Source organism: Pleurodeles waltl, chromosome 6 (genome assembly GCF_031143425.1).
Source record: "Pleurodeles waltl isolate 20211129_DDA chromosome 6, aPleWal1.hap1.20221129, whole genome shotgun sequence".
Classification (NCBI taxonomy): Eukaryota; Metazoa; Chordata; class Amphibia; order Caudata; family Salamandridae; genus Pleurodeles; species Pleurodeles waltl.
The window spans coordinates 963,115,923-963,142,494 of record NC_090445.1 but is presented as its reverse complement, the minus strand read 5'-3'; positions in this window follow the sequence as shown (position 1 = coordinate 963,142,494).

The following is a 26,572-nucleotide window of genomic DNA, read 5'->3' as shown; positions in this document are numbered from 1 at the left end:
GGGCGGGCTCAAATTCGCTGAAAGAGAGCATGGACTCTCTTAGACGAAATACGGTGTACACGCTCTCAGAGAAGCACAACACAGGTATGATTCTACGCAGCCGAATAAAGTAAGTTAATTAATGGATGATATATTAGTTTAATAATAACTTTAGAATCGTATTACAGGATACGCCCGATATATTAAAACTGCAAATGGGCATCCGGAACAAGTCTGACTATATAATATCACGCGCAGACGTTCGGGTAAACGACATCGATCACACGCTACCTTTGGCAATAATTAACCACACACTGAATATAGATGCTGACATACAATCTGTATCCTACAATTACAGACAGTGAACAGTATGGGATACAGGTTTGAAGAACGATAGACTGTAAGGTGATTAGTTTTGAGAGATCAGGTATAGTGTTCTAATTTTATAGATTGGTTTACCTTGTAACAGAGCATTTCACGGGGTATTTTTAAGGAAAATGGGTGTTACTAACAAGGACTGCTGAAATATAGAGTGCCTCACATGGGCTCTGAAGTCACATGGAGGAATAACCACACAATGTCAATGTATCTCTGTATTACGAATAAGGGGGACACTTACATAGACTGTATTTACATCACGGTTTGCACCATTTTGGGCTTGGTTTTTGTAATAGCGTGTTAAATCACAAAGCATGGTTTGAGTTGATGGAACGTGTGAAAGTACAATTTGGAAGATAAAACCTATAAACATATATGTTAAATAGTGTTTGTTATAGAAAGTCCTGAGGAAGTCAAGGGGTATTCCCCAGACGAAACACGTGTTGACTGGACTGGAACTTGAGCAATTATGACGAAGGAGTTGTATGAAATAATGGAGTTTATGTGAATTATGGACTTTAAATATTCGATATTGGATTCAGCAAATATTTGATTTAGACGTGTGCTATTGATAGATTACAGAAGGTGCAATACTTTGAATCTTGCAATCCTGCCGGCGATGTTAAAGAGCAATGAATACTATGAAAAATCCCACATGGCTGCATTAATGAAACAGAAATGAGCTTTAAATTAAGGCCACATATAAAAGACACTCCAGTTGCAGTGGCTGATCTAACTTTGTTTGTGGATGGTTCTTATTTGAGGGTCAGTTAAGCAACAGTGAGAGCAGATTACACAGTGTACTCTGTTTCTAAAATTGTTGAAGCATCATACTTGTGTATTGTAACCTGAGCACAGGTAGTAGAACTAATTGCCCTGACAAGAGCATACTGTTTGGCTAATGAACTAAGGGCCTCATTACGAGTGTGGTGGTCCAAGGACTGCCATACTTACGTTGATGGTTGGACCGCTGCACTCCAGGCGGTCGGACCGTCCAATTACAACCCTGTTGGGCGGTTCCCAACAGCATGACGGTGGTCAGAGTTGTACTCAGCTAGGTTGGCGCTGAACTCAGCACCACCTGGCTGATTTCAACTCCCCTCACGGCCAGCCTTCTCATGGCGGTGAGGGTGTGCTTTGCAGACAGTGCGCATTCCGAGGGTGCTGGTCAGCACCCTCTGAGCTATCGTATTGGACTCTACTTCCTTAAGGGAGCCGAGTGCTGTCTCGGAGCTCTGTTCCTGCTGGTCTGACCAGTGGGAATGCTCTATTAAAATGTTCCCACCGGTCACACCTGCAGGGCATTGTAATAGGGTGGGGTGGATGCCTCCACCATGGCAATGGCATCTTCCCGTGAGTTTAGCTGTCCCGCAGTGGGACTGCCAATCTTTTAATGAGGCCCTAAGAGTGATGATATTCACAGACAGCCAGTATAGTTTTGGAGTGATCCATGAATTTGGGCAATTATGGTCACAAAGGGGGTTCATGACATCCTCTGGTACTTTTATTAAGAATAGGCATATATTTTGAACTTGTTCAAAGTGTTACAGCAACCTAAAAAAATTTCAGTTGTAAAGTGCATTGCTCAAAAATCTGGTGATAATATAGTCACCATGAGCAATAGCTATGCCGATGAGGGTGCCGTACATTGTGCCTCTAAAACTGTAATGAATAAATAAAAAGAGCAAGAATAAAATAAATCTGAAACTAACACGGATGAAACTGACAATATGAACTGTTTGTGGTGAATCCAGTACAAGTAACTTTGAGTGATTCAATGTTGCTAACCATGCCTAGGTTGATCTATGGCCAAACACATGTTGGAAGAGATGGCATGGCTAGAATTTTTAGAAGTACTGGTAAACTACACATTTTAGGGCTATAGCTGAAGCTCTATTTTAAAGGTGTATTACTTGTTTAAAAGTTCATCAGGGAAAATGAACATTAGTGACCACGATTCACATAGAAAAGTCAGAGCCCATTCACTAGGTCACAGGCACATTATATTGAAATGCCTCTTCTCTAGGTGGGTTTAGGCCTATCTAGCTAAGGGATGTGACAGCATGACTGTGGTCATATTACTCTTAAAGGAGTTGATTCCTAGATTCAGTATGCCTACTTCTACTGGGACAGACAGAGGAACTCATTTTAAAAAAGAGATCATAATACTATTATGCACAACACTGCAAAACCAAAAGTTGCATTGCAGCAAATACCACAAGCATCGGGTGTAGTTGAGCAAATTAATGGGATGATAAAATCCAAGCTAGCTAAGGTGTGTGCCTCAAGAAATTTGAAATGACCTGAATCACTTCCACTTGTGTTGATGAGTATTACAAGCACCCAAATAAAAAGAGTGGTCACTCTCCACATGAAGTCCTAATGGGGAGGGATATGAAATTACTGTCCCTCCCCTTAGTTGCACTAGTGTCGATAAGTTATGAAATTATGTTAAATGACTGCAAAGGTCTGGGTGATGTGACAAAATATGTCTTTCATCAGGTGAATTTGACAACACTATTGACAAAAGAAGTTCTATGTCATCCATTGCAACCTGGTGACTGGGTGTTGGTGAAGAAGCATGTTTGCAAAAGCTGTTTGGAGCTACAGTGGAAAGTCCTCCAACAGGTCATTATTGTGACTACTGTAGACATGCAGCTCACATAAAGAGAGTAAAGACTGCAAATGAAGAAGTGGTGACAACAAACACTGATTCATAGTGCAAAGCTCAAGTCTGATGCATGGATCCAGAGGGGGAGAAAGTCCGGAAGAGGGGTGAAGAAAATGAAAGTGAAAATCGAAATCAAGAAGGAGAAACATTTTAACAAGAACATTGGGAAACAAGAAATTGAAACTCCAATTCATGAGAAAGTAGAGCTGAAAATTAGAGTTTCAAGATAACTCAAAGAAAAGAGGTTCACAGCGAGTCAAGTTGCAGATGCAGATAAAGCACAAATGCAGTTGAAGAAGAATGGCATGAAATATGCATGGACATAAACAGACCCTAGATGATTCAAGGGAAGTGTAAAAAATAAATGTCATCAAATATAGCTAAACAAATAGATATCACTCACATACCTATAAAGATATAGGGGGTCATTACGACCTCGGCGGTCTTTTCAATAGACCGCCGAGGGACGGCCGTACGGAAACCTGCCAGTGCTGGCGGTCTTCCGCATGGGCCATTCTGACTGTTGGCAGCGCTCCGCCCGTTTCCGGACGAAGAGCCACCAACAGCCATACTGGCGGCAGGCGGGGAAGTGGAGGTAGCTCCACCTCCACCGCCACGCCAACAGAACACCGCCCAGCGAATCACGACCTGTGATTCGCTGTGGCGGTGTTCTGTTGGCGTGTCGGCGGAGCTGCCCGTTCCCTCCCGGAGGATCACCAGGAACAGGTAAGGTGTTCGTCCGCTAGGGAAGGGGGGTGGGGGGGTTTTGTGAGTTGTGTGCGTGCATGGGGGTGTGCGTGTGTGTATATTGAGGGGGCGTGTGAATGCGTGCATGAATGCGGGGGTGTGTGTGTATGTGCATGAATGCGTGCATGAATGCGGGGGGGTGTGTGTATGTGCATGAATGCGTGCCTGTATGTGTGTATGTGTGTGTATATGTTGGGGATCGGGGTGGGGGACGGGGGTCCTGCAACCTTTTGGGGGTGGCAGGGGTGGTGGGGGGTTAGGGGAGGGAGTCGGGGTGGGGGTTGGGGGTGGGGGAGACCCCTATCAGTGCCAGGGAAGGGATTCCCTGGCACTGATAGTGCTTACCGCCATGGATTGCATGGCGGTCCCCAACCGCATGAAATCCATGGCGGTAAGCCGGGGTCAGGCGGGTTGGAATACCGCCGGCGGTATGTGACGTCCGCCGGGCTGGAGACCCAGGTGTCCAGCCCGGCGGTCGTTACCGCCGTGGCGGTCGGAACGGTGAAGCGGCGGCTGACCATGGCGGTAACCGCCATGGTCAGAATACATGAAAAAAGACCGCCAGCCTGTTGGTGGTCTTACCGCCGCTTCACCGCCGACCGCCAGAGTCAGAATGACCCCCATAGTTTTATAGAAAACAGGAAATTTCTAATAGGTTGTTCATGTCATTCGGCGGAATGGTGTCCAATTTAATTTTATCCAATATACTTCTCTTTGTGTTCATACATATTTTATGCCATGTGGATTGATTGCTTTATTTTATATGCGTTATGATTCTCAGTCACATGTTTGCTGTGTTGCCTATTGAGTAATTAGGACTATGAATGTCACTCATTGTTTTTCACTTTGTTTCTATTATGATTGGCAGATACACACTCTCAGTTCTCGAGAGGTGTGGCTGTTTAAAGGGTGGTTGAGGGTTTTCTTTCCGCACTCTTCATTCTCAGGGTGTAGCGGTTATAAGGGTGGTGTAAGTTTCTTTTCTGGGTGACCGCAACCACCTCTGGTTGCATGTACGCCAAGTACAGATGAGGATGCACCAGTTTTCTACTGGTGTTTACAGCACACTCCCAGTTTGAAATTCAGGTAAGGGCTCACTCATGTGTGCACATTCGAAAGCATAGTTGAAATCTTTCTCTTGGCACTAGGGTGACCACCTGTCCATAATTTTCACAGACTGCCCAGAATTTAGCCCTTCCATCAGTCTTCTGTGATAAAAGGCTTAACGGAGAGCATTTGTCCGTAATTTTAGCCTTTCAGCTAAAGAACAAATTAAATTAGGACAATTCAGTTTCCACAGCTGGATTGAAATGCAGGGAGTCTCCTGTGCTCTGATCCCAAGGGAGGGGCAGACAGATTAGAAGCAGGTCTTTTAGCCAGGCCATCTCCTTCCCATAAGAAGTGCAAATGTGCAAATGTGTGCAGTTGGTAAATCTGCAAATGTAAAGGGACTTGGAAACCTGTATTGGCTTTAATCAAAGGAGTCACTTGAAGCTTTCTGATAGCAAAGATATTTTCTTTTAGAGAGGGACGGTAAGGGAGTTCCAAGCTGAGATGCGGAGTGTGTTGTTTTAATGGACAGTTATAAAAATTTTTTTGCACTAGGTATAATCTCCATATTATTGAAATCTGTATGTTATAAAGTTTTTATTTATTTAACCTAAATGTATTTGCGCATTTTGTAGCAGCCTGTATTATGCCGTGTGTAATGCATATTTAAAATAAGAACTTGCACAGTCACAGTGCGTTCAGGGACCTCAGCAACTCATTGTACTAACAAACATTGGCAAAGTCAATAAGTCTCATCTAAGCAAGAGTTATTGGCTTTGCCAATGTGTTTTAGCCATGTTATCAACCAGAGTGGCTGCTGTTCAGTATGGCTAGAAGTTAGTGGCATAGAGGAGAGTGTTGCAGAGTGGAATTGTGAAGAGTGGAGTACAGAGTTATATAGTGAAGTGGCGGAGAGTGTTGTGTTTGGGAGTGGCATACTCTGTAGTCCCGTAGAGTATCATATAGTGGGGTGGTATGCAGTAGAGTTGACTAGTGTAGAGTGCATTGGCATAGAGACTTGCAGAATATAGTGTTGTAGAATGAAGCAGCATTGAATGCAGCGGCATTCAATCTTATGTCATAGAATGCAGAGGCATTGATTAGAGTGGTGCATATTAGAGTGCAGTGGAACAGAGTGGAGTGGTGCAGAGCAGAGTGGCATAACATGCAGTGGCATAGAGTAGAGCAGCATACAATAGAGTGGTTCAGTGTGCAGTAGTGTATAGTGCAGTGGCGTAGAGTGCAGGGTAGACTTGAGTGGCATAAAGTGCAGTGGTGCAGAGTAGAGTAGCGTAGAATGGTGCAGTGAAGAATATAGTGCTGTAGAGTGGAGTGATGCAGAGTAGAGTGGCATAGAGTACAGTGGCATAGAGTGCAGTGGCATAGAGTGTACTGGTACAGAGTAGAGCAGTCTAGAGAACAGTGGCAGCAAGTGCAGTGTTACAGAGTAAAGTGTCAGAGTGCAGTGATGTAGAGTGGAGTAGAGTGGCAAAGAGAGCAGTTGCATAGTGTACAATGATGCCAAGTAGAGTGCAGTGGCTTACAGTGCAGTTGTTTAGAGTGCATTGGCACAGAGTGCAGTGGTTTAGAGTGCAGTGGCATGGGGCAGAGTGGAGTGGCATAGAGAGCAGTGGATTAGAGTGGCACACAATAGAGTGGCAGAGAGTGTAGTAGTGTAAAGTTCAGTGTAAACTTGAGTGGCATAGAGTGCAGTGTAGAGTAGAATATAGTGCTGTAGAGTGCAGTAGCATAGAGTGGAGTTATGCAGAGTAGAGTGGCATAGAGTGTATTGGTGCAGAATGCAGTAGTGCAGAGTAGAGTGGTGTAAAGTACAATGGCAGAGAGTGCAGTGTTGCAGAGTAGAGTGCCATAGAGTGCAGTGGTGTACAGTGGGAGTAGAGTGGCATAGAGAGCAGTGGTGCAGAGTACAGTGGTGCAGAGTAGGATGCAGCTGCGTTTAGAGTGCATTGGCATAGTACGCATTGAAGTACAGTGCAGTGGAGCAGAGTGGCGTAGAGTGCAGTAGCATAGAGTAGATTGTTTTGCAGTAGAGTGAAGTTGAGAGGTGCAGGGTAGAGTGCAGTGGCACAGAGTGGAGTTGTGCAGGGAGATTACAATGTTCTGGTGTAGTGTGCCGGGGCATAGAGTTGAGTGTTACAGAGTAAACTGCATTATCATAAAGTGTATTGGCATAGAGTGCAATGGTGTACAGTGCAGTGTTGCAGAGTGGAGCTGTGCATAGTAGATTGATGTGGCCTAGAATGGAGTGGTGTAGTGTGCAAGGGTGCAGAGCGCAATGGTGTAGATAGGCGTAAAGTGCTTTGGCATAGAGTAGAGTGGTACAGAGTAGAGTTAAGAGGCATAGCGTGAAGGGGTATAGAATGCAGTGGCATAGAGTGAAGTGGTTCAGAGTGGAGTAGAGTGCAGTGTCCCAGAGTGCAGTGCCATGGAGTGGCGTAAAGTGGAGTGGTGCAGAGTTAGGGTGCAGTGCTCTGGATTGCTGCAGAACAGAGTGGAATGTGGTATGCAAGGTGTAGTAGCACCCTGCCATTAAAGGAAACACATTTTTGATTAAAACGACCATTGCATTTGCACAGACATACAGGTATTCTAAAACACCAATACAGTGCACAGACAATGTGTAGAAATTGTATTACATAGTGTAATTATTTGTTTTAATCATATTAGGGTATTTGTTTCCAGTACAGTTCAGAATTAACAAAAATGTGATTTGTTTGTATTCCTAATTCTGATATAGGGGGTCATTACAACCCTGGCAGACGGTGTTAAAGCGGCGGTAAGACCGCAAACAGGCCGGCGGAAAAAAAAGGGAATTATGACCGTGGCGGAAACCGCCAACAAAGACAGCCACTTTAACACTCCGACCGCCACAGCGGTACAGACAAGCAGCGTGGCGGTCACCGCCAACAGACAGGCGGAAGACAAAGTACCGCCCACAGTATTACAACAGGCCAATCTGCCACCTTTTCCGGGGCGGATTCACCGTGGATAAAAACACGGCAGAAACAGCCATTTCAATGGGAAAACGCTCACCTTAACACACTCCACGAGGAAGGAGGGCACCATGGAGCCGGAACTCCAAATACTCCCTGCGATAGTCTTCCTGCTCCTCTACGATCATCAGCAACGCTGGCGCTGAAGACAACGGTGAGTACTGCACCTACGACATAGAGGAGGGGGGAGGCAAAAGTCAGGGACACACACACCCAACACCCCCACCCCCACCCCGACCCTCGCACACTACAACACACACACCAATGCATTTCCAAACATCACAGTAACAACCCGCAACCCCCCCGGAAGAATGCAAAGACAAAAGGAAATGAATTCAACCATTGTAATATATCAAAATACAGTAAGCTAATATATACAGATATATACACATTCAAAAAATTATACATCACGATTAGTAGTGCAGGTATGCACCATTCAATGTCCGTGGACCACTGGGCCCAAAATGCATGGGCGAGGCCCACACACGATACCTGTCCAGAAACGGAGAGAACACTGCTGGGGCATCAGATCGAAATACAACAGGCACCTCAGGGGGAAGGGAAGAGGGGGGCACCTCAGCCAGATGACAGCACCACGCCAGATCCTTGACGGGGCACCATGCCCATTGATGTATCCTGGGGAGTGCAAAGCCACAGTCTCACAAGTCTTTTCAGTTGGTGGTTTCCCACTGTACCATCCTGGGGAGTGCAAAGCCACAGTCTCACAAGTCTTTTCAGTGGGTGGTTTGCCCACTGTACCATCCTGGGGAGTGCAAAGCCACAGTCTCACAAGTCTTTTCAGTGGGTGGTTTGCCCACTGTACCATCCTGGGGAGTGCATAGCCACAGTCTCACAAGTCTTTTCAGTGGGTGGTTTGCCCACTGTACCATCCTGGGGAGTACAAAGCCACAGTCTCACAAGTCTTTTCAGTGGGTGGTTTGCCCACTGTACCATCCTGGGGAGTGCAAAGCCACAGTCTCACAAGTGGATAACAGTCTCCACTGGTTCTGGAGGGGGACTGGTGCCCAGAGTGCTTCATCCTGTTAAGGACTGAGGTAGTGGATACTGTTCTCCGCTGGTTCTGGAGGGGGACTGGTGCCCAGAGTGCATCACTTTCCCCGTGATGGTCCCAGTTCCGTCACTGCCCCTGCCGCACATGGGCTACCGGTGCTTGATTTTGCAGTGCTTGCCCTGTTCAGCAGGGCTTGCCATGGCGGTCTTGCCCTGTTCAGCGGTGCTTGCCATGGTGGTCTTTGCCCTGTTCAGCGGTGCTTGACTTAGCAGTTTCTGACCTGTTCAGCTGTGCTTGCCATGGCGGTCTTTGCCCTGTTCAGCAGTGCTTGACTTAGAAGTTTCTGACCTGTTCAGAGGTGCTTGCCCTGTTCAGCGGTGCTTGACTTTGCTGTCTCTGACCTGTGCAGAGGTGTTTGCCATGGCGGGGCTGTGGCTGCCGGGGCCTTCCTGGGCACTGACTCTGGCGGTGGTCTCCTGACCAGTGACGATTGGGCTGCCCTCCTGGGCACTGACTCTGGCGGTGGTCTCCTGACCAGTGACAATTGGGCTGGCGGTGGCGTCCTGGGCAGCGGGGATGATGGCGGTCTTCTCCGCCGTGCTGCTCTTCCCAGACTTTGGCGCTTTCTTCTGCCCCTTCCACACCTTGGGAGGAGTCACAGCTGACTCGACACTCCCCCGGGACCCTGGTGAGCGGCTTTGCCGGCAGGAGTCTTCCCCCTCTCCCGTCGGGCACTGTCCAACTTCTGGTGCTTCACAGGGGGGGGGGGACTGGCTGTGCTTTGGCTCCGTGTCACACTGGCTGCCCTGGTGCCCGGTGCACTCCACATACCTCTAACAGGCACCACTGGTACTAGAGATTTTTTGGCTGGGGTGCTAGTACGGGACCTATGAATTGGAGGGGGGATGGTGGGAAAGAGGTCAACGTTGCTCAGGAAAAGTTTCTGACGCCCACTGGGACGGGTAGCTGGAGGGGGTCTGGGAGTGGAGGAAGAGGAGGTGGTTGTAGGAGGTGTAACTTTTGATGATTTGGGTGCAGGCGCATGTTCTGGAGGCTGTCGTGAGGTGGATGGATGGGTAGACTGCCCAACAGTGATTGACCTGAGGAGGTCAATGGCCTCCTCACTGAGGGCAGCAGAGGTGACAGGGTCAGGGGCTGAAGTGCCTGGGACGAAGGTGATGCCCACCCTCCTGGGTGAGCAGGCATGGGGCGAAGGCTGAGGGGCTGCTGGGAGGGGGGCTGGTAGGGGGTGTGGCGGCTGTACCTGTAGAAGTGGGGGGCACAGATGTTGCTGCCACCACAAGGGAGCTCCCATCGGAGGACGAGTCCGTGTCGCTGGTTGCTGATCCGGTAACCGACGTGAAGCTCCCCTCGCCCTCCGTCCCACTGGTGTATTCTGAGTCTGTGGTGTGGCCCTCCATGGCCATGTGGGCTGCAGCCCCCTCGTGCTCCGGTGCCACTGTACCTCTGCCTGATGATGCTGATGCACAAAAGAACAGGGAGAGCACAAAAAGGGGGGGGGGAACAACAGAAGAAAGACAGGTTGAGTGCATGGCTTACCGCTACCGTTGGCGGACAATACAGACACAGCAGCCCCCTGCACTACGCCGCGCTGTTGGGCTCTACAGATGCAGTTCCTGGGATATGGCCTACATGGCTATGGAGGACATCTGCACACATAGATGACACAGGGGCATGTCTACCTGTACTTGGCACTCTACAGAGGTGGGGTGGAGTGGCACATGGCCTGCATTACGGAGGGGCCTAGCCTACGGAACTCGCCCTGGCCTAGGGAAACCCACAGCCCTCCTCCCCCACCCAGACCATACACTGCGCGCAAAGTCCGCAGAATGAGAGTGTACTCACCCCCTTGTGTCTGCTGTGATGCCCTCAAGCGCCCATCCAACTCAGGGTAGGCCACCGCCAGGATCCGGAACATCAGGGGGGTCATGGTGCGACGGGGACCCCTCCCACGTTGGGAGGCCATCCCCAGCTGAGCCTCCGCCGTTTTCTTGCTCCAGCGGCGAATGTCCTCCCATCTTTTACGGCAGTGGGTGCTCCGTCTCTGGTGGACCCCCAGGGTCTGGACGTCCTTGGCGATGGCACGCCAAATATCCTTCTTCTGGTGGGCGCTGACCTACATGACATGTACAGGGGAAGAAGAGAAATCATTACCAACTGCACCATCAAAGTGAGTGTCCCACATCCCTACCCTTGCCATGTGGCACATGCATTCACAGTCCTTCATGCTCGCAGAACTCTGCCCCCTTCCTTCTTACATCCAGCCCTCTCCACCCAGGCATAGCCCATACAACTTGCCCCCTATGTACTCACCTGTTGGTCTGGAGGACTGTAGAGTAGCCTGTACTGGGGGAGGACCCCGTCCACGTGCTTCTCCAACTCCTGTGCAGTGAAGGCAGGGGCCCTTTCCCCAGACGCACGTGCCATTGTCTCTTCCAGACCGAGGTCACAGCAGCACTTGCAGTATAGGTCCTCTCCTGTCGAAGATCAGGTATCGAGTGATTGAACAGATAGAAACTGGTGGTCATGTCCGCGGCGGTGCGTATCATCACCGCCGGCGCACTTCGTCATTGGCTCCTGGGACCCATAGGGTCCAATGCTAACCAATGCAGTATTGCGCAGCGGTCTTCGACCGCCTACCGCGACGGTGTACAACGCCAGCACAGTTACCTCACATCCCATTGTCCCACTTTAGAGGTCAGGCAGCCGCCATTTCAGGGGCCCACATGGCTTCATTTTCAACTGCGTCACACATACCTAGGCCTGGACTCAACACACATACAGACAACTTTTGGGATTTTGTTTCCTGTTCTGTGTAGCTGTGGGTACATACCTCTGAGTTGCTTGACTCTGTGGTCGCTTTTGTCCTTCCTAGGCACCGTCAGCTGGGACATGTGAGGAGATGGCGGAATCCTCCGGTGTACCGACCGCTGGTGGACCTGTTGACAATGGAGGAGCGACATTTAATCATCACCTACAGGTTTGACCGTGCCACAATCCAGGAACTGTGTACCCGGTTGGAGCCAGACCTTATGTCACCAATCCGCCATCCCACAGGAATCCCCCCTCAAGTGCAGGTGCTATCAGTGCTCCATTTCCTAGCAAGTGGGTCATTTCAAACAACAGTGGCCATGGCTTCAGGGATGTCCCAGCCTATGTTTTCCAACTTGTTGTCCAGAATGTTGTCTGCCCTGCTGAAACACATGAGGAGCTACATCGTTTTCCCTTAGGTGGAGGATTTGGCTACTGTTAAAGGTGACTTCTATGCCCTTGGACATATCCCAAACATCATAGGTGCCATTGATGGGACCCATGTAGCTCTGGTCCCCCCCCCACAGGAGTGAACAGGTGTACAGGAACCGGAAGAGTTATCATTCGATGAATGTACAGATGGTATGTTTGGCAGACCAGTACATCTCGCAGGTAAATGCTATGTTCCCTGGCTCAGTGCATGACGCCTACATCCTGCGGAATAGCAGCATCCCTTATGTGATGGGTCAACCCCAGAGGCACCGGGTGTGGCTATTAGGGGACTCTGGTTACCCCAACCTGCCATGGCTATTGACCCCAGTGAGGAATCCCAGGACCAGGGCAGAGGAACGCTACAATGAGGCCCATGAGCGGACTAGGAGGGTGATCGAACGCACCTTCGGCCTCCTGAAGGCCAGGTTCAGGTGCCTCCATATGACAGGTATTTCCCTATTCTACTCACCAAGGAAGGTGTGCCAGATCATCATCGCCTGCTGTATGCTTCACAATCTTGCTTTGCGACGCCAGGTGCCTTTTCTGCAGAAGGATGGTCCAGATGACGGTGTTGTGGCAGCTGTGGAGCCTGTGGACAGTGATGAGGAGGAAGCAGAGGAAGAAGACATTGACAACAGGGACTCAGTCATACAGCAATATTTCCAGTGACACACAGGTGAGAACACTTTCTTGACTACTACATTTACTTTCACACTTCTACCTTTATCCTGTCTGTCAATTTCAAGCAGTATTTGGTAACTGAGTTGTACATTTCCATTACGGTTACACAGGTATGGTTACCAATGTGTGTCATCTGCTTGCATCCTTCATGGACTTGTGATGTGTGACATAGGTATGTTGACATTACATTTTCGAACGGATTTTGTCATTGTCATAGCTAATACACATTTTCAAAATCACAGACTGACTCCTGAGATTTTTGTGCTTCAAGGGTGTTTATTGAAGTGCTAATTATTGGAGGGGGTGGTAAAATGGTGATGGGTGATGGTGGAGGAATGTCCATGGCAGATTCCAGTCTATTAGTCTCACAAGTGCATTGCCCATATGGGCATAGGAAGTGGAGCTGGGGCAGTTCCAATATGGACAGGGTTACAAAGTGGGACAGTGGGATGACAATCAGGGTGGTCTTCTTTCTTGGCGGGGGTCTTGCCATCGTGCTCTGTCCTGTTCCTGGATCTCAGGGACCGCTTGTGGGGTGGTTCTCCATCTGCAGGGGGTGGGGTGCTGGTGTGGTGGTCCTGTGGCGGGGCTTCCTGTCCACTAGCGCCGGCGGAGGTGGTGGGCAGTTCATCGTCCAGGCTAGTGTCAGGGGCCCCTTGGAGTGCCACGGTGTCCCTCATGGTGTTCTGTATGTCCTTCAGCACCCCTACGATGGTGCCCAGGGCAGAGCTGATGGTTCTGAGTTCCTCCCTGAACCCCAAATACTGTTCCTCCTGCAGGTGCTGGGTCTCCTAAAACTAGGCCAGGATCGTAGACATCGTCTCCTGGGAGTGGTGGTATGCTCCCATGATGGAGGAGAGGGCCTCGTGGAAAGTGGGTTCCCTTGGCCTGTCCGCCCCCTGTCGCACAGCAGCGCTCCCAGTTCCCCTGTGTTCCTGGGCCTCCGTCCCCTGGACCGTGTGCCCACTGCCACTGCCCCCAGGTCCCTGTTGTTGTTGGGGTGGTGGGTTATCCTGGGTTCCCTGTAGTGGTGGACACACAGCTGATTGACGTGTCCTGGGTACGGAGGTATAGGCCCGGTGGGTGCTGTACTGGTGTTTCCAGAGGGTGGTAGGTCAGTGTTGGGCTGTGCCTGTGCGAGGGGAACCGACTGTCCCGAGGCCCACAATGGTCCGGGCTGGTCATCTGGATCCAGTTGGCCAGATCTGCTGTCATCACTGTGGGCCTCTTCTGTGGGTGGGATAGAGATGTCTGGACCCTCCTGTCTGGTGACGTTAGGTAGTGGTCCTGCAGGGGTGTAAAAGCATGATTATTGCATGTGTGTGTGTCATGGTGTGCAATGGGTGGGTGAGAGTGTACCCCAGTGCTAGCATTCCTGTGTGGGGGCTTGTGTGATGATGGTTAGGGGGTGTTATGGGTATGTGCAGTGGGCATGCTTTAGTGATGGGTGTACATGCTTTGTTGTGTCATGCAGGGCTTGGTGTTGGGATGGGTGGTTTGTGTTATTAGTACATTAGTGAGGAGTTGGAGTGATAGGGGAGGGGGTGAGGGTGGGGTTGTGTGATAGCATGCAGGTAGGGTGGGGAATATGATAGTTAAGATTTGACTTACCAGTGTCCATTCCTCCACCGACTCCTCCGAGGCCCTCTGGATGCATGATGGTCAAGACCTGCTCCTTCCATGTTGTTAGTTGTGGGGGAGGAGGTGGGGGTCCGCCGCCAGTCTGCTGAACTGCGATGTTGTGCCTGGAGACCACGGAATGCACCTTCCCCCGTAGGTCGTTCCACCTCTTCCTGATGTCCTCCCGATTTCTTGGGTGCGTCTATAATTTTTGGTCGTAGGGGTTTGTGGGTGATGTGGGTGTGTGTTTTATATTGTAATGGGTGTGTGGGAGTGGTGTTTGTATGTGTATCAGGTGTGTGTAATTCGAATTGTCCAATGTGGCGGTGTTTTGGAGATGTGTGTGTATTTTGAGCGCAGCTGTGTGTACCGCCAATGGAATACCGCGGTTGAAAGACCGCCTCGTGGATTCGTGGGTCGTAACAGCATGGGCATGTTTCTGTTGGCGTGATGGTGGAGGTTTTGTTTTCGCCAGTTTCTCACTGATGTTTGGTGTGGCGGACTTGTGTGGGTGTATGAATTTTGGCGAATTCCGAGATGTGGGTCATAATAGCTGTGGCGGAATTCCGCTGCCGCAGCGGTGTATTGGCGGTCTTCTGCACGGCGGTAAGCGGCTTTTACCGCCAATGTTGTAATGACCCCCTAAGTCTGTAATCCTTGCTCATTTCATTTAAATGTCATGTAATACAGAGACTCTTTCCTACCCCCCAGTATCCAGCAAGATTGTCACATTAATCCTCTCACTTTGAAGCCAGAGAAGGAAAAGTAAACACCAAGCTCCTACCGAAGACAGAACATGACATTTGACATTGTTCTTTGAATGCACAGCAAATGTGATGAGATAATAACAAGATACTGTAAAGAAGGTTTGGGCAAGGGTAGGAAGAAACTCAAACTGGACAGCCTAAAACAAATAAAGTTAGTAAATTGAAAGCAATGAAATGTGAATTATAAACCACAAAGCTAATGGCAAGCAATGGGCAGAATGCATTCCCAGGGAAGCACTATGAATGCATTCTATGCGATCTATGCTGCAGGATACTTTGTGGGGGATCTCCAGTATTTTAGACCAATCTGTATTTTGCAGAGGTTTAGCCACATCAATCTCCCAGGTAGGATGACAAGAAGCCCTGGAGTGGTCCCCTTGTTTCCGGAAAGGTGTGTACACCAATCTTATCAGTTTGCCACCATTTCCATGGTGTAGAGCTTCTAGCACACCTTGTGTAGGGTTAGTGCTAGATGACAGACATGAAATAGGACATTTAATGATTATTTAAGGTGTTTGAAATTAAGGAGTTGACCCTGGTGAAGATGGTAGTCTGCAACAAGGGTTTGGAAATCTAGTAGCTCACCATCCAGAAACAAATCCCCCAATTTTAGGACACCTGCAGCATGCCACTGATGGAGTTGGTCTAAACACAGCCGTCCTGTGCGAGTGGGAAGGCCTAGTAAAGTTAGTGCTTGAGCACAGGGTTTCTTTGTGTCAGTGAGTTTACAGGTTCTAGCAAGGCAAGAGGAAGTTGTGCAGGATAACCCCAGATTGTGTTCCATAGAATTGTCAGTAGGAAACAATGAGCAGTGCAGTAGAACTTCCGTAAAGTCTTTATGGATAAACCCCATCTCATGCAGGGGCGAGCAGACAGCCAGCGAGCCACCTGGTTGGCCTGTGCATCTAAAATATGGATTTTTAAGTCCAGAAGGCCTAATCCCCCCATAGTGATGGGTAACTTTAGCGTGGAAAGACCTACTCAATGGCACCCCAGCAACTAAATCTGTTGTGTGGCATGTCCGAAGAAGAAATGAAGGATGAGTAGGGAAGGTTTGCAAAATAATATAATAATCAGGGTAGCATCAGGGTGGCCCACTACAAAAAGCAGAAGAGAAGACCAAAAAGCAAACTGGGCTCAGAGGGACCGTGTTGCTCTGCTGAGATTTCCATCCTGCCAATCAGTGTTTAAATGGTTGATATTTATTCCTAGGTACCATGTGTTAAAGAAACACTAATTACATGTTCAAATCTTTCTCATGTTCTTAAATTTGTTTGTGCAATTTACATCTGAAATATTTTGAAGATTCTGGTGGTCATTACGAGTTTGACGGTCTTTTTTTGAAGGCCACTGTGGTGGCGGCCGCCAAAAGACCACCAAATGGTGACCCGACCACCGTATTACAAGCCACATACTGAAGACCGCCCCAAAACAGCCACAAATCCGAGACCGCTAGGCCGACTGAGGGCAGGAAAGAGGCTGTCCCACCATCAGCACCACCACGCCGACAACATTCCGCCCTCCATATTACGAACCACAAATCAGGTCATTGCACAGCAGAAAACCATTGGCGGTGCGAGCGGCCGCGGTCAAAAACACAACACCACACCACATTGGAGAGTACGAATACCCCACACCTAAGACACATTCACACATTAAACCCACCCAAACACACCACTATAAAACACACCTCCCCACAACCCACAATCATTTGCAACTACAACCAGAGACAGACACAGCGGGGACCCACAAACTGATTACTTAGCACTGATACACCATATGCACATATACACATCACACTCAGCACACATCATACAACTGCACCATCACCACTATACACACATCACACCCCCCACCTCCTCCGCCAGAGTTCACATCGTGGGAGGAGAAGATCTTGGCCATCCTGCATCCTGAGGGCTTGACTGGAATAACTGGAGGACTGGACTCTTGTAAGTCACTAACACTCCTCTGGCACCAACGACTCCTGTAGAGCATGCGTCCCCACCTTCCTATCACTCCCCAATTCACCCCATCTTACTCCTACTCCCCCACCCAATCACCTAATGCCCCTCGCCTACGTGCCACACCACCCCAATGCCACTATCCCCACACAGTCCCTCCCTGTTGCATGGATAGCACTCACAATGACAAGCACTATAACTCCCACAATGAATTACTCCCTACACATGAAAAGCTGCTATTCCCACTTTACAGTAGAACACTTGCATGTAAAACCATCACACCAGCTACACCAACTGGATGCTTCGACTGCGTACTACTACATGGCAATGACAACAATGCTATCGACTATCCACAACCCTCAATGGAACATGGAACCAATGTCACAATCCTTCACCCACAAACAATGTCTGCAGTGTCACATCTGTCATTGCCATCAGTGGGAAGCAATTCAAGCCACTGTATGCATCAGACTATGATACAAACAAGTACACCTCCACAATGTATCTCACTCCATCTCCATCCACAGGTACCCCTGCCACTGCACCCTGCAGATGATGCCAGAGACAGCCAGCCCTCCCTAGGATGAAGACCCTAGTGAGGATTACTACTCAGGATGTGTGGACATTGACAACTTACCTGGCCCATCTGGGACAACTGGCCAGTCCACCACCACCAGCCTCACCCTGCCCATATCTGAGCTCCCCACCCCTGTGGCAACAACAGCACAGCCAACCCCTTGTCCCCACACCTGTGTCCCAAGCACTGGTCAGTCAGCAATGTTCCCCACAGTACAAGGACCAGAGTATGCCCCTCACACCTAAGACGATGAAGGTCCTGGTATAACTGGGAGTGGGCACACTCTGCCGGGGCACAGACACAGGGGGGCAGGGGCAGTGAGAGGGCACCTGTGGGCCAAGGGATGGGGCATCGACTGGCCAGGAGGCCATCTCCTAAGTCCTGGGACCATGCCAGCAATCCCAGGACAGGATGGGCCAGATACGCTCCACCTTGCATGAGAACCAGAGGCTGCAGAGGGAATACCACCAGGAGGCCATGCAGCAGTGACAAGCTCACAATGCCAACATGACCTCCATTGCAGGGGTGCTCAAGGAACTAACAACCATCCTGTGTGTGTCCTCCACCCACCAGCAGGCCCTTTCCACTAGCAACATACCAACTGAGCCATCCACTTCTGCTGCAACTAGTGGAATGGAGGCCCTGCTAGAGGACCCACAGGCCACTAGCACCCCTCCCTCTGTAACTGAGGAATCTCCACATAAATGAGGTCGTCCATCCAGACATCTTGCCGGACCTGATGCCAAGACCAAAACCACTACCAGGAAGTGAGCCTCTCCTGAACATTTTCTCTTGTGTGCCACTGACACCCTGTTGACTGTCCACTGTCATGTCTCTATTTTCCCATGGCCCTTGGATATTGGACCTGTACTACCTGCAGCTGGGCCAACTGCTCTGATGATCCCTTCCACTGTGACCTCACTCATCACCCATTGCACTTGAGAATCACATTAAACACCATTGAGCACAGCTACTGCTTACGTGCCTTTATTGTAACAAATAAGATTTTCTGTAGTACATTATGTAATTTCAGTTAACCCATTGATCAGTAAAAGTCTGTAAGATGAACAGAAGGGGGAGCAATGTGCAGCAAGTTTGATAGTAGAACAGACATATTCTTAAATACTGTGTCAAGGGAGCCACCAGTCTATACCAAGATAGGGACAACCATCACCATAGAGTCAATGTTGCCCACTCAACACACATGGAGTACATTGTCGTCCTCCCTAGTGCGAATTGGCAAGTGGAATGTTAAGACAAATTACCAAGGCAGATCCACATATTTAAAACATGAATTCCCAATGGTCGATCCATCACAGCTGACATTACACAACTAAAGCCAAGTTCCACTGTCAGTAAAAGTTAGGGTCCATATTTGTTCATTGTGTACAGTGAGGATAAGTAGCTAAACTGATAACACTACTTTGGTTGGCAGTCCTTTTGCAGTTGACATAGCATTACTGGGAAAATACAGCATGCTCATTCCATTGCAGATGTGATACTAACCACAGCATAGTAAACATAGCTCTGACATTTGAACAGTAACACCTCCCCTGATGGCACACACCAGGAGGAGCAATGTCACAAGGCAGACAGGAGTACAGTTCACATACAATACAGTTAAAACAAACCTGAATTTCATTGGAAGTATTTGCAGATCAACTCTGTTCTAGAGACAGCTGCATCCTCATCATCTGCCTCCTCATCACTTTCTATGTCACCATCATCAGCCACTGATCCACCTGCCACCTCCTCAACACCCAGTAATGGCATATGACGTCTCAGGGCCAGATTGTGTAGCATGCAGCAGGCAACAACGATCTGGCAGACCTTTAGTGGTCTGTAGAGCAGGGTACCTCCTCAGATGTATAGACACTGGAACCTGGCTTTCAGTAGCACAAAGGTCCTCCCGATGAAATGCCTCTGTTGTTGGGTATCTTACTGGTGTCAGCAGCCACGGAATCTTAGGATAGCCAGAGTCACCTGTGTGCACAAAGGTTGGAACTATCACAATACCGGAAGGGACACAGGGTAGAATGTGAAGAGAGGTGACATTACAGTCGCACACTGTTGGATACATACCAATGAGCCAGGCCCTCTCTCTCTGTAGTTGTGCCATCCCGTGTGGGACGTTGCTGTTCCTCAGAATGTAGGAGTCATGCACAGATCCAGGAAACTTGGCTGTTACTTGGGAGATATACTGGTCCGAGACACACCACCTGGAAATTTATGGAGTGAACGTTTTCCCTGTCCCTGTACACTTGTTCATTGACCCTTTGAGGAACCAAAGCAATGTGGGTGCCATCTATGGCCCCTATCACATGAGGGACATGTCCCATATCATAGAAGTCAGCTTTAACAGTGGGCAAATCTGCACATTGGGGGAACCTGGTGTAGCTCTACAGGTGTTTGAGTAAAACATACAGTACATCCTTCAACACAAGACTGACCATCGGCTGTGACATCCCTGCTGCCAAGCCCACTGTAATCTGGCATGAGCCTGAGGCAAGGAAGTGGAGCACTGATAAGACCTGTACCGTGGGAGGGATGGCACAGGGATTACTTATGGCAGGTAAGAGATCCAGCTTTAACAGGGTACATAGTCCCATGATGGTCTGACGGTTCAGATGATAGGTCTGGATGATGTGTCTCTCTTCCACGGTAGCAAGGTCGACTAGGGGCCGGTGCAGAGGTGCATGTCTCATTCTCACCATTGCACGGTATCTAGGAATAGGAGAGAGAAAAAGCCACAGGTTAATGTCGACAGTTCACTTGCCACCTAACACTATATGTGTAGCACACAATAGTAATGTGGACGTAATGCTGAAGTATACACAATCCATTTGGGCATGTAGACTGAACACGTATGCCATCCTAGATAACTGTTGCAGACAAACAGCTTGCCACACACGAAACATGTGACACTTCCATTTAACAACACCCTATTCCCCCAGGTTATAAGGTGTATGTAACTTCTTAAAATACAGATATGGTTAGTCTGTCTCTGAGGCAACATGTGACTGCACATGTCCTGTGAACGTCATCAGTCCATCTAACTACACTGTCCATGAATGTCACGTGTGAACCCAGCTTTGATGTATGAACATAGTCAATCTATTCACTTGTCAACACAATTCATACATGACGCATTTATTATTCACCTACAATACACTGAAGATATGTAAAATGGCAGGCGCAGGACAGATGGAAGTGAACTCATTCACCCCGCGTTAGTCATCATGGCGGTAGGCAGTTGCAACCGCCGTGCAACTTCTCATTAGATAACCTACCTATGGGAGACTGGGGCCAATGATGATCTCCGCCGGCGGTGACGGTCATGTACAAGGCGGCCATGACCACCATTTTCTGTTGCATAGCTCACTTGTCTTCTGACACTCATGCAAGCAAGACCTCCACTGCGTGAGCTGCTGTTTACTGTCTCTAGGAGGCCATAATGCCACATCCTGCAGGTGATGGGGCCCCTGCCTTCGCCCAGGAGGAGTTGGAAAAGTTAGTGGATGTGGTCCTACCCCTGTATGAACAGTTGTATGGGGCACCAGAGCAGCAGGTGAGTTCAATGTTACTGTCCTGTCTGATAGTGGTGTGGGTCAGGCTGAAAGGCATTGTGACGATGCACACGGAGTGGATGCATGCAGGTGGCAATAGAGTTGGTGCTTTTGTGCCGTTAAGACCCGTTAGTGTGGGCATGAGATGTGTGTGATGTGTGAAGTTCACTGTTGTTGCTGTGATGCCACTCCATGTGACTTTCTCCATCTGTCTACGTCAGCCATACAGGTCTACACCCATCAGAAGAAGGGGATTTGGCATGCAATCGCCAAGCAAGTGCGGACCCTGGGGGTCCATAGATGGCAGAGCACCCACTGCAGAAAGCAGGGAGGACCTGAGACTCTGGGCCCATAAGACCCCTGAAGCCCAGCTGGGGACATCCTCCCAGTGAGGGAGGGGTGCCTGTTGGACCCTGACCCCCATAATGGCCCACACTTTGGTGGTGCCCTACTCTGAGGTGGAAGGGCACTTGAGGGCAGCACAGCAGCCACAAGAGGGTAAGTATACACTCACACCTCACTAATGTTAGGTTTGTATGGGTTTGGGTAGACTACTAGTGGAAATATGTTGTGTAGATCATTGGTAGATGCACATGGACTATGGGTATCAGCCACAGTGGCAGGATTTGTATCGATTATGTGTGCCAATGCCATGCAGACAGTGACTTATGAGGGGACTAATTCCATGTTTGGGTTTGCCTGGACACCCTTCACACATTTTGAGAGACCAGCTCCTTCCATCAGCATCAGTATACCTGAGTTGTTAAGGCATTGCCATCAGTATTACTCTGCCACAATGACAGGTAATTTGTGAGTTCTCAATCAGCTGCCTTTTACTGAATGTGTAGATGGCTGCAGGGGGCCAAGAAATTACTGGCCACATTGTTCATGGATTTGTGGGCATGCTACCTTACTATACAGGATTCTGTTGTTTAAAAAGTACAGGATATGTCTAAGTACTACACAACTGTGCATTGTTAGACCCTTCATCAAGTCAATGAGTGCAAATGTTCCCACATTAGTAGGTTTTTTCAGCATAGCTTTTGTTTCCCCTCTGATTTCCCACAGTTATGCATGTCAGTGTAAAGGCATGCCCTGCCATGGCATACCTCTCTCTTTGTGTGCTTCAGCATTATCAGGTGAAGGAGAAAGGGCACCGTCGAGTGGAGAATGTGCAGCCCACGGGTCCCAGGAGGCTGACACCAGCGGAGCCGAGGGGACCAGTGGGACGGAGGGCGAGGGGAGTGCCACAGGGAAGACTAAATCTTCAACATCCTCTTTGGATTCCTCCTCCAATAGATTTTCCCTGGCAGTGGCGGACCCATCTGGGACCAGCCCAGCATCATCCTTGTCCACCACCCCCCTACCAGCACCACCCTCCCGGTAGCTCCCCACCCAGTTGTCCGTGCCCACTTACCCAGGAGGGTGGGCATCTCCTTCACCACCGGCACCTCTGCTCCTGCCCCAGTCAACCCTGCTGCCCTCAATGAGGAGGCTATTGACCTCCTGAGGTCCATATCTGTGGGACAGTCAATCATCGTGAATGCCATCCAGGGACTGGCATCACAGATGCAGCAGAACAATGCCTACGTGGAAGGCATTCACACTGACCTGACTGCCCTGCAGAGATCGTTTCAGGCTCTGGCCTCCTCGTTGACAGCAGCCAGTGCCCCTTTGGCTTCTGCCCCTCCTCCAGCTACCTGTGCCCAATCCCACACCCCTCTCCCCACAGCCATCCAGAGCACATAGTCAGACCACCATTCACCCACCTCAACAGACATGGTTTGCAAAGAGAAACATAGGCACCACCAGACCCACCACCTCCATGCACACAGACAACACACACATGCAGACACCACAACATCCACTCCCTACACAGACTCCCCCACCACCTCCTCCCTCACAGACACTACAACACTCAAATCTGCTATCACCACATAACACTCCCAGATCCAGCCACAATTCCCCTCATACCCTCCGTCACCATAATAGCAGACCTGCATACATCCACCCCATACACCACATGTGCACTCACCACTACTACCAACACCACCACATCCACCTTACCTACAGACACCACCCCATGAGACACTCACACATCCACCCTGGCATCTCCCTGCATCTCCTTCCTCCCTCCTCCCAAGACACCTAAATGCCCACACCCACCCACCTAACAGACACCCAGCACATACATGGGTTCCACCCATGCACCTGCACCCAAGACACCTACACGTACACACCTCACAAGCACTCCCTATCCCTCCACCCCAAACGTTTTTCCCATGACCGCCCTTGTGTCCCTAAAAAAAGATTCCTTTATGAGTTTTCCATGTTCCCTCCCACTGACCCAGCCCATGGTTCCCCCAAGCGCCACCTTACCCTCCCCAAACCTTCCACCTCCCAGTCCTTCCATGCCCCCCATGTACTGCACATGCGCCTCCCCCTGCAAAAAATACAACCCCAACCAAACCGAAGGTCAGCCCTCCAAAACCAAAGGCCAAGAGCCCTCTCCCAAAGCCTAAAACTAAACCCAAAGCCCCCCAAACGTAAATGCAAGCCAAAGGACCCCCGCACAAACCCAAGCCTCCACCTCCACCCCCTCTCACTCCTGAGGTGCCTGCCTGCCCCATTGATGCCCCTGCCGTATGGAGGCCACTTTGCAGTCAGGAGTCAAGTTGGGGCCAGACACTTAGCAGCACAAGTTGTGTAGGTGACTTGTTATGATGGTGTTGTGTGGAATTGTGTGGTAGTGGTGTCTGTGTCCGTGTATGTAGTGATGCATCTGTGATGTGCTTTGTGTGTTGGGTGGATGTGGTGTGTGGTCTGACACATTGTTTGGCAGTGTTTTGGTTTGGATTGGTTGTGTGGTGTTGTTATGTGTTGCTGCCAGTATGTGTTGTCCTGTGGCGGTGTGCGGTGTGCATCTCTGCCATGCATTTGTGTGATTGCGAACGTGTTGTCGTTGTGTGACTCAGTGGTGTTGTGTATGAATGTGTTTGACAGTAGCGGTGGTATGTGTGTGCGCGGTGTGGTGTGTGTATTGCACATATATGTTGGCCATGGTGTGCTTTGTTTGTGTGTGTGTGTGTGTGTGTGCATGTAGGGGCGTGTGTGTGTGTGTGTTGGTACGGATGTTTGTTTGCATGTGTGTGTGGCCGTCACTAGCCGTGCCCACTGTGTGTGTTGTGTGTGGGTGTGTACTAATACCCTTCCCTCCAGTGTGTGCTAGGCGGGTGTACTTATGGTTGTTGTCTTTGTCGCCGTCGCTGGTTCTGGAGTTGTATGGCCAGCAGGATTCAGGTTTCATGATGGCTGCAGACGTGTCGGTGTTCCTGAAGGTGAGTGTCTCCTTTTATATTGTTCGTTTCCGCAAGACTTTTCGTGGTGGTTTGACCGCCCCAGAAATCCTGTCGTTGTGCAACCTCGTAATATGCTCGGTGTAAACATGGTCTTCGCCGGCCTGGAGATGCCTACCTCTGGCCGCGGCGGTCCCTCTGTAGTGGTGGGACTGGTGGTGTATTGGCTGTGTTTCGTACGAATCACCGCCATGGTCATGATATGGCGGTCTACTCAACAGGCCTCACAGCGGTGTGAACGTTACAGCCGGCTTGGCGTTCCTGGGACTGCCAAACTCGTAATGAGGGCCTCTTTTTATACTTTGACACTTAGGGATAAGCCAGATCACTGGTTGGGCTTTTGCTGAATTGTAAAACCATTTTAAGACATGGACAGAGTGGACAATTGTCCAGCACAAACTTGCAAGGGGTCTGGCCCATGCTCACCCATCACAAGCACAAACAGCGGACCATTGCACCAAAGAGACTAGCAAATGAGAACAGAGCCAAGTGTGCTTATTTAACCACTTATTTGTCTTTGTCTCAGCTTCAAAAGAGTTAATGGAAAACATCTTTGGCTAACAATGAAAACGTAAAAATTCTGGTCGTACAAATAAATGACTGTCTTCCTCTACAATGATACATTTCTTAAGAACAAAAAAACAAAAAAAGGGTTATATGTTTCACCAAGGTACAAGGAGTATTCATGAGCAATAGTTGTGAAAAATACCCCTGCGCACTAAGAATGTTAACTGCCACCCAAGTATAGAGGACTCGGTCAAACTAATGATCCAAACTGCGAGGGCACAAAGTTGCAAAACATTTAAATGCATCTGTCTAAATTAGGATGATAGCGCACAGAACAACTAGACCATCTTAAATGTGTCACCCCCACCACAGTCCATAGTGCCTTTGTTCACATCATAAATAATTCCCCCTGTCTGATTCTGTCTGATGATTCAAAGGGAAAAGGCAGAAAGATTAAACTCAAACAACAAAGAGTCCACCTCAGAACCTCCCATTGTGTGTTTTGTTATTATTCACAGTGCACCTACATTTCTCTTATTGAATCCACCCTTTTCCCTATATCATTTGTTCTATTTTATTCCATTTACCTTTTTTAATGGTGTGGTCAGCGAGGCCACATGCTTGGTAAAACCAGACACTGTGCAAGTATACTGAGTTTTATTCAAAATATAAATAACAATCTGTCGAAGCAGGAAGCTTACTGTTGAAAACATAAACCTTAAAAATTAGTAAAAGCAACAAGCTACAAAGTTGATTACTAATTGAAGTACATTTCACTATCAAAACCATTCTAAAACAAATAGAATCTACTGTAATTTTGAGCATGATACAAGAGCTAAACATCCATTTGAATGGCTGCTAGAATCCCAGTTCACTGATTAAAAGATCCTTCAGGATTTTTAGTTCCTCATTTTGAGTTTGGGAGACGGAAAAGCCAGTCCGCCAAACTCCCAACAGAGTGGCTGCTGCCTTTGTGGCAACTACTCCGCCGGACCTATTAGCAGTTTCCCACTAGACCCACAGGCAGAAACCTTGGTTTCTGTCCACCGGCCTAGTGCGAAACAGGCTACAGCATTGTCGTTGGCTCATAATCAAGCCGGCGGCAATGCTGTAGCCGCAGGGTGCACAGGACTCTTGCACTGTTCACTCTCTCTAATGGCAGACAGTGAACACTGCGAGGGCGCTGGGCAGGGGGACCCCTGCACTGCTCATGCCAAATGTATGGGCAGTGCAAGGCCCCCCCTGCGGGCCCCTGCACTTTTTCTCCACTAGCCTTTTCATAGTAGTTAAATCGACATGAAAAGGCTAGTGGAGAACGAGGTCATAATCTACAGAACAGCGCTGCATACAGGATTACAACCGCCACACCGTCAAGATTATAGATCCTGGCGGTGCTGGTGGAACTCTGGCAGTCGGAACGCC